At 35.8% G+C, this 10,066-nt stretch overlaps 1 pseudogene; it reads left to right on the top strand.

Moving 5' to 3' along the window:
- The first annotated feature begins 392 nt into the window (after positions 1-392).
- On the top strand, positions 393-8,618 carry LOC125166491 (amine sulfotransferase-like; annotated as a pseudogene).
- Positions 8,619-10,066: the final 1,448 nt, after the last annotated feature.

Consider the following 10,066-nt stretch of genomic DNA (forward strand, 5'->3'; position numbering starts at 1 on the left):
CCTATTCACTTTCAATTTGTACATTTATTTTTACTTTATTTATATATATACACACATTTATATGTATGATTTCTTACTAAAGGTGTCTTTTTTTTGTAATTACAAAAATCGTTTTTAACTAGTTTTCTTGTAGCTACATAAGTGGAACACACGCACATAAAACTAAGTCCCTGAACAACTGGTGCTTGGGAATTGGGCCAAACTCCACAGGTCTGGAGTCCAAGACGGTAGCTTTTAGAGACAGCGGGTTTTTAGTGTTTGTGAAGAAAACAAGAAATAAATTTCCTTTCTCAGTATATGGCCAACAACTGAAGATACATAAGGGAACACTCCACACATTTTACTAAATTTCTTTAAAATGATTTTGTCTGTCTTTTGCAGGTGACTTGTATATGGAAGACACAGACACATTTTTATTCAAATTGAAAGGGTATTATTTTGGTTGTGACACCCTTGATATTGGTTTTATAGAAAATTTAAGTGATTTTGAAATTAAGGAAGATGGTGTCTTCATAATCACATACTCCAAATCTGGTGAGTTCTGTATTATAATAGCTAATGTGATACTTTTATAATATGGTAACTCTGTATTTTTACTAGTATTATACATGGACATATGCAGTTAATCTATTGGATATTATAGAGTTAACTGAATTTAATATCCTATAATATAAGGTATCTTACAATGTAGCTGTAAGTTTTTGGTTTTGTTTTTGTTTTTTGAAAGAGAGAGGATACAAGCAAGGGAAAGGTAGAGGAAAGGGAGAGATAATCTTAAGTGGGTTCCATGCTCAGCTGGGACGTCAATGTGGGGCCCAATCTCACACTTGTGAGATCATCACCTGAGTCGAAATCAAGAGTTGGATGCTTGAACAACTGATACACCCAGACACTCTGCTGTGTTATTTTTGATTTGGACAAGGAAATGGAGAAAGTACTAAAGTAGAAATTGAAGACACCCTATTAAACATTGAGTTGCCGAAGTGGGCTGGGAAAGGATGCAGAAATATTTACCATTTAGGCAGATACTTTGGACATACAGTTGAAGCTGTATTTAATAACTAAGTACATGAGAAGGAAGAAAATTAGGTTACACTAATTTTCATGTTTAATAAACCTTAAATTATCTGGGTAATATTTTGTTGTAGCACTCAGATCAGACTAAAACATATATGTGTGTGTATATATACATGAATGTCTATTCAAGACCTTTGTCCATGTTTCAATTACACTTTAGTTAATTTTTCTATTTGTTGTCGGAGTTCTTGATATATTTTGAATATTAACCCCTTGTTTAATAAATGATTTACAAATACTTTCCCCATTTAGTATGTTGCCTTTTCATTTTGTTGATAGTTTTCTTTCCTGTACAAAAGCTTTTTAGTTTGATACTCCCCCACTTGCTCATTTTTGCTGTGTTGTATTCGTTTTCAGTGTCATATACCCATTCCCACAAAAACAAACAAAAAAACCAACAAAAAAACCACATTGCTAAGATAAATGTCTTTTACCTAAATTTTCTTCCAGGAGTTTTATCCTTCTGGGCCTTACACTCATGTGTTAATGTGTTTTGAGGTAGCTTTTATGTCTGTTGTAAGAGTGGTTCAGTTTCATTCTTTTGCATGTGCCTGTCCTATGTTGGGAAAATAGGACAAAGGAGCCATAAGTTCATTAACCATACATGGGTTGGTTACTTTTGGACTCTCTATTTTGTTCCATTGATCAATGTGTCTTTTTTTGTGCCAATACAATACTGTTTTGATTAGTGTAACTTGGTAGTATTATTTGAAGCCAAGAAGTCTGATGCATCAGGCTTTGTTTTATTTTCTCAAAACCACTTTGGATATTTGGGCTCTTTTATGCTTACAAATTTTAGGATTGTTTGTTTTATTTCTATGTCAGATGCCATTGTAACATTGATAGGGATTGTATTGAATATGTAGATTGCTTTATGTACTATGGGCATTTTAACAATGTTGTTTCTTCTAATCCATGAGCAGGGAATGTCTTATCATTTGTTTTTGGTTTCTTCAATGTTTTCTAGCAGTGTCTTCTACTTTTCAGTATACAAGTCTTTTACCTCCTTAAATAAATTTATTCTTGCATATTTTATACATTTGATGCTGTCATAAATTAGATGTTTCTTAATTTCTCTTTCTGATAGTTTACTTTTATTGTACAGAAATGCAACTTATATTTGTATACTGATTTCATATCCTGCAACTTAACAACTTAACTGAATTTATTTGTTAGTTCTAACAGTATTTTTGGTAGAGTCTTTAATGCTTTCTAAATATAATATCATTATCATCTACAAATAGACAGATTTATTCTTCCTTTCCAATTTGAAAACCTTTTATTTCTTTTTCTTGCCTAATTTCTCTGGCTAGGATTTCAAATAAAACTAGTGAGAATGGCCATCTTTATCTTGGTTGTGATTTTAGATGTAAACCTTTCAGTTGTTTGCCATTGGGTATGTTGGTAGCTCTGAGCTTGCCATAAAAGGCATTTTTTAAGCTGATATATTTTTCTTCCATACCCATTTTGTTGAGACTTGTTATCATGAATGGATGTTCAGTTTTGTCAAATGCTTTTTCTGCATCTATAGAGATATAAATGTAGTGTTTATGCTTCATTTTGTTAATGTGTTATATAACATTGAAATGTGGGTGTTGAATAATTCCTGTATCCCAGTAATAATTAGTACTTGATAATGGTATATTATCCTATCAATGTATTATTGAATTCAATAGTTTGCTGATACTTTGAGGGTTTTTTTTTTTACATCTATGTGCATCAAGAATAATGGCCTGTAATATTCCTTTCTTATAGTGTCTTTGTCTGATTTTTATCAGGGGAAAGGAGGCCTTGTAAAATGAGTTTGGAAATTTTCTCTCCTTTTCTATTTTTTTTTTTTGGAAGAGGTTGTGAAGGATTGATATTAATTCTTTCTTTTTTATTAGAAAAAGTATTTTTAAATTTTTACCAGAGTAACACTTGTTTTCTTTTATTTTTCTATATAACAGACATGGTCTGCCTCAGGCCATTTGTACTCACAGATTCTTTTTCCTGTAAAATTCTTCCACCAGATATATGCATGGATTACTCCCTTCCTTCCTTTAGGTTCTTATTTACAAATTATATTCTAATGATAATATTTTAGGTGATTATATTTTAAAGTTCAGCTTCACTGGGAACTCCAAAGTTTTTTTTTTGTTTTTTGTTTGTTTGTTTGTTCTTTGTTTTTTACTGCTTTAATTTCTCTCCACAATATGGTACTTATCACCTTAAAACATACCACATATTTTCATATTTAATTTCTTTATTTATTACAAGGTGATAGTTAGAAAAATAGTATTGTATTTGCACAGGAAAAAATTGGCCTGGGTAGGAGAAAAGACCCAAAATACAACTCTATGTGTATAAGAGGACTCAATATATATAAATTTAAGCATAGTCTACTTATTAATGGGGAAAGGATAGTATATTTAATGTTGGGAAATCTGGATCACTATATAGGTATCCAGAATACACAACTGGATACCTAAGACCACATACAAGAGTCAAATCCAAGTGTATTTGAGATACTAACATTAAGGACAAAAGTATACAACTATTTTTATCAGAAGGAAAAGGAGAAGAAAAGAAAATCATTGTGACTTAGGAATGGTGAAGAGCTTCTTAAACAAATGTCCCAAAAAGAAAATGGAGGCAAAACATTTGATAAATTCAATTACCTGAAACTTAAGGATTTTGGATTTTGCTTCACTAAGAATTGCCTGGGCAAAGTGAATAGGTGAGAGAAAGAAAGAAAATATTTGCAATATCTACAATTGAAATATAATTAATATATACACTATATTAGGGCTACAAATCAAAAAGTAGGGGACAGGAATCTGAGTATAAAAAGAGGCAAATAAATGAGCTATTAATTTAAGGAAGAAAACTGCCCTCCACCAATACCATCAAAAAACACAAAGTTGGTAAACTATGATATGTCACTTTGCATCTATTAGACCAACAAAAATGAGAAAGGTGAGTAGCTCTGAATGCTGATAAGGAATGCACAGAAATTTTCATTCATTAGCATATTACCCCTGGGAGAGTAGATTGAAGCAATCATTCTCTGGAGAGTAGTGTGGCACTATCTGGACAACTGAAATACAGACATACCAGGAAATTCCTACCCTAAATATCAGTCCCCAACAAAATCTCATACAGGTGCACAGGGAACATGAATAGGGTGTTCACTGAAATGCTGTTTGGGGCAAGGTGTCCTTTGGAGAAAGTAGACAGGTCAGTGCATGAATGCATACCCTGAAACATACACAGCATCTGTAAGGTGCAATGGATCAGAGGTAGCAATAAATGAATGTTAAACCACAGTGCACAGCGACAAACAGAATAGAATGATGCACATGGATTGAAAATACAAACAGGCACAATATGTATTACATATGAACACATTACAGCAAAGAATGCACTTTAAACCTCAAAGCCTGCCTGTGTATGGTGGGGGAAGGGGTAGGAATGGAAGCAGGAAATAAGAATAAAAGGAATAAACAGATCAGGGAAGGCCTACAGTGAATCAGGGATGTTAATGTAGCATGAACTGAAGACAAAGTTTAGTATCTCATTATGCTAACACCTGACCACCAAGCAGGCCAAGAAAGAAGGAAATGAGAAAGGAAAAAAAGGAAAAAGGAAGGAAGGAAGGAAGGAAAAAAAAGAAAGAAAAAGAAAGAAAGAAAGAAAGAAGAAAGAAAGAGAGAGAGAGAGAAGGGGCAAAATGTGAAAGGTGGAATGGAGGACAAACTGAAAACAGATACTTGAATTTTTGAATCTCTGTAGAGGTTTTTGCATCATATTGTTGAATCTCTCAAGAACTGTGTTATGACTGATAATCCCTTGAATTATCACAGCTGCCCCCTGAAGCAGCTGTGATACCTTTGATACCTGTGATACCTGTGATACTTCAAGTGATACCTCTTGCAGAAGCAATATTTGGGAAAAGTGGAAGGATGTAAGAAACCCGTTTGGAGCTTTCTAACAATGAGTTTTCATTGAATTTGAGCTCCAGCTGTCATAACATGTAGGCACATGTGGTCTTGGTCTTCCCTGGTCAACACTGGAGGACTATAATCACCAACATTAAAGCATTTGGAGGACCAGATAAGGTGCATGCCACACAGCTGCCAGCAAGGAAAGTGTGCCCAACAATGATCTTGATGACCAGGTGCTGATTAGCATGGGTGATTAAATGGTATTGGGATGGAAGGTTAAGATGGAAGGTTAGGATGGGAATTGATGAGGTGCCAGTGGGTTTTCTCATTTCAGAAGTTGTTTGACTCTTTCTGGGACATGTGACTTCTTGTTGGGCTACGTTTAAAGTATTGCCTGGATAGATCAGAAGCATGACCTTTATAGAAGTTGTGTTTTATCTTAATAATTCCATATACGAAGCATGGAAATGAAGTGTAAGGAATCTGGAGTAGGCAATCACACCCATGTATTCTGTGGCAAATGTCCACTCTAATAGGAATTAAGAGAAATAGTCATCATAAGAATTTGTCACATCCCATTCACGGTGAAAGGTCCAAGTTTATGCATCATCTTTCTCTTCCTATCTCCATGTAGGTGTCACAGGGCCTCCTTTAGGGATTTATAATAAACACAGTTTCCTTACGTGGACATCATGGGCACTGTAGGAAACATGGGGAAGAAGGGAAAGATGGAAAGTGACTCCTTCAGTGGAATATCTTTTTGTTTTTTTTCTTAGTCCAAGGAGTGGAGTTGCAGAAGGAAATCTGGAGGCAGGCATAGGAGTTAATTTAGAAGTCCCCTGTATGAAGCAGAAGAAAGCATAGAAGAGTCAAAGAAAAATTTGTGGGACAAATGCTCATGGAGTTTCAAATGGAGAATCTCCTGAAAAGAAAAATAATGGCAATGTTATTTTGTCTTTTATTCATGTTGTATTTTTTTATACATTAAAAATCCATTCAGATGAAATTACCAGTATACTTATTTAATAACAAACTTTGATTTAAAAACTGATGGCACATCTATCTACATTTTGGAGAGATTTGTGCATCATTAAAACAACATTTTTGCTTTACAGGGACCATCTGGTTTCAGCAGATATTAAGCTTAATTTATTTTGAAGAACATCACAAAAGCACTGGGAATCTGGAAACAGTTGATCAAATCCCCTTCTTTGAGTACAATTTTCAAAAAATGGATTTGTTGAAAGGGCATCTCCTTGTCTCTTCTTTACCCACCTCCTACATTACTTGGTTCCTAGTGGAGAGGAAGAACAAAAAAAGCCAACGTAGGAAATAGACCATGGCTGCTGAAAGATAACTGCTCTTTTTCATTATTTCATTTTGTTTCATTAAATTGACACTGCATTCATCCAGGTGTTAGCAAATGTGACATTTGACATACTTTAATTTTCAATAGCCATTTGTGTTCTTATCTTACAGTATCTGATTTTTACCTTGTTCCCTTTGTTTTCTGATTATATAGGTAATACAGCCATTAAAAAATGAAAGAGTATATAGGTGTGTATTTTATTTACTTTATAGAGTATATTGTAATATATACATGACATATTACATATCCTTTCAGTTTTTATTTGGCTACATTATTATGCATACATATCACACTAGCAATTCTTTCTTTGCTTTGTGTGTCATTTCAACTTCCTTTTCATATTTCCAGCTATTTTGATTGGGTACCATGGAGGTGTGCCTTGAAAGGTAATTGACAGCCACTAGGCCAATCATGAAGGGAGAGCCATTGCAGAAAAGGGGTAACCCAAAACACAAAGAAGCCTGAATGTATACATGACATGGTTAGGAAACTATAAAGATTAAATAACAGGCTTCATGCAATTGGAAGTTATTAGGATAAAAATATGACAAAATGAGAGCATGAAAAATAGTGAATACTTCTTTCTTTGCAAATTACTCATGTATACAGAAATCCTAAGGTCATTATGTGCTCATATTTTCACTTTTCAAAGAATATGGCATTGGCAGTTACAAGTACCTTTGAGGGATTCATCAAATGTTTTCTAGAAATAAAATGTAAGTAAACTTACATAAAGCAAGTAATGCTTGCTGTCCTGAGGTGAGGGTTTTGCTTTTGTTTTTTTCTAAAGAGTGAGAATGGGAGAGAGGGATCAGGTAGTGGTAGAGGGAGAGGGAAACAGAGAATTTTAAGGGAGCTTCACACCCAGCCTGGAGCTAGATCTAAGTACCCTGAGATCATGACCTGAGCAGAAATCAAGAGTAGGATGCTTAACCAACTGAGCCACCCAGGTGCCCCTACCTTGGTGAGTTTTTAAGCTTATTGAATTTGGCTGAGGATACAAGAAGCTGAAGTAGAGTTGAATGGGGATGAGTAACCAACTTATCAAGCCAGGTGGTAGTGTTGTCTTGGGGGACCTTGTTATCCCATTGCTACAAATTATGCTTCCCTCTCAGGAGACTCTCAAGAATACAAAGTCATATCACCAGGAAATATTTACATTTAATCACGAAAGAGTGTTTCACAAGCTCAGTGAGAAGCATCACAGTTCAGATCACAGGTTTGGAGTTTTGCACTGCACATTGCAGGGGGCACCTCCCAGGAGCTTCAATTTGATAAAGTTTATTATTTTTCTTCTTTTTTATGGAATTTGTACTTATTTTTTGAAGTAATCTGTATACCCAACATGTGTGTCAAACTCACAACCCTGAGATCAAGGGTTGAATACTCTATCCACTGACACAACCCTGAGATCAAGGGTTGAATACTCTATCTACCCACCACATTCTTTTCTGAGGAGCCACTATAGCTGGTTGATCAGAAGCCAGTTCTGCTCAAGTAGACATGATGATCTGGAAGAGGAGAATTAATATTAGTCTCTAATGCACTGTGTAGAGCTGAAGTGACTCATCTGGGAGGCTGTATGTTCCATGCAGCTATGTGCTTGGGGAGACCATGAGGAGAAGGATGGAGAGGATTCCTTCCTCTGTTTTCCCTCTTGGTTTTTCTAACCCTATGGTAAAGTGATTTTCTGTCTATATGAAATGCATTTTTAAGAGACTAATTTCTCTTTGAGTTCATGTAATTATTTTCTGGTAGACGCTGGATGGTTCTCCCATAACCAGATGCTAGGAGAAATCTGGAATCCAGCAGGACACTTCCTTTTACTTCTTTGTTATTAAAAGTTCCTATATCTTCTAAGACTGTAGTAATTTTCAACATATTCAACATATTTACCTAATGGTGTGTCTGTTTTGGGTTTTTTTTGTTGTTAATTTTCATATTTATTTATTTTTGAGAGAGAGAGAGAGAGACAGCGTGAGTGGGGGAGGGGCAGAGAGAGAGGGAGACACAGAATCCAAAGCAGGCTCTAAGCTCTAAGCTGTCAGCACAGAGCCCATGCTGGGCTCGAACCCACAAACTGCGAGACCGTGATCTGAACCAAACTCAGAGGCTCAACAGACTGAGCCACCCAGGTGCCCTATAATGTATCTGTTCTTCCCAAAGTGTTAGGAAGCCTTTGGTTTGACCACATCAAAGGTTGGTATGAGCACAAAAGCCTCTTCAACATTGAGTTTGTGATATAGTAGGTGAGGAAGGTGAGAAACATGACGTTAGTGACTTCACCAAAGCTGTAAGCCAGGTTAGCCAGATAAATTGATTGTTTAAGCCCAGAACAGCCAAAGGATGACATCAAATTTGAGTTCCCAGATTAAGTTTACCAGGAGATGTTTTCCAATATCATTTCTGTAGTTTTGTGTGTTGTTTTTTTTTTTTTTTACCAGCTTTTCATTTACAACTAATACTGGAACTTTCTTTTCAAAATTGTCTGTGTGTGAAAAATTGCCTGTGTATGTGTGCAGGCGTGCATATGTTTGATTGTTTTGAGTCAGATAATTAGTCTCCTTTATGGATCACTAAACCTCTTTTCTGTATTATTCATTCTCGTACCATTCTATGTTATGTTTACCACTTGGGGATGCCTCTCTTGGGACACTTAAATGTTGTTTGCATTGTGTATGGTTAAGCCTTGCAAGAAAAATTAAATGAAAATGACTGTGTATGATTAGGAAGAATTCAGTTCCCAGTAACAGGAAACTAAAACTTTTGTTTTTGCCTAAAATAAAAGAACTTCTACTGTCTATTGACTGAGTCCCAGAGGCAGCTATCCTGATGCTAGCTGTAGCAGTCAAGCATATATCCAGAACGTCCTAGAATTTTGTCTTCCCTACATATCACATTTGATGTGACAAAGGTGTCTCCATTGATAGTAGCAGGATGGTTGTTGTAGCTCCAAAGTCATGTCTTCAGATGAAAACATATATATCAGAAAGAGCAGGAACAGAAACAAAAGTTTTTTTTTTTTTACTACCTTTGTTCCCACCTTTTCTCGAAGAAAAATCACTCTTAGAAGTGTCTGTTTGAATTCCTCTTTCTGTTTCAATGCCAAAATTGGGTCACATGACCACCCTAGACTAATCACTTATAGAGGACAATGGGATTCCCATGAAGGTCTTGAATCGATCAGAATCATTACCATAAAGGGGCTGGGCACCGTTGCCAGAACACCCCCAGGGATCTCTTAGTGGAAAAGAAGAGAGAGCTGTAAGAAAGGCAAGACTAAGGGCTGCCACCTACTGAGTTTTTGTCAGTAGTTTCTGTTACATCTGCTTAAGGTCATAATACCAAGCCTAGACTCTCTTGTTGAGTCCACATCACTTACCTATGAGATATTCAAGTATCTAGCCAGGCTTGCACCTTCTTCACAATGTGGCCCCTCCATTGCCTCCAGCCTCATTTTCCATATTTCTCATCTGAGACCTGTTCCCATATAGCTCTGGGGAAACTCAGCTTCTGATACTCCTGTGACCTGACATCTCACACCTTTCATGGAACCACAATACTCGTTCTGTCCACACCACATACATTCAGGTTGTCTATCTAGAAAATTCTTGATTTTGCGCTAATTCCCAAAACAAATTTATCATCTTTGTTGAAATTTTCTCTGAATTCTGTTACACAATCACTCTCTGCC

This window comes from Prionailurus viverrinus, chromosome B2 (assembly GCF_022837055.1).
Source record: "Prionailurus viverrinus isolate Anna chromosome B2, UM_Priviv_1.0, whole genome shotgun sequence".
In the NCBI taxonomy this organism is placed as follows: domain Eukaryota; kingdom Metazoa; phylum Chordata; class Mammalia; order Carnivora; family Felidae; genus Prionailurus; species Prionailurus viverrinus.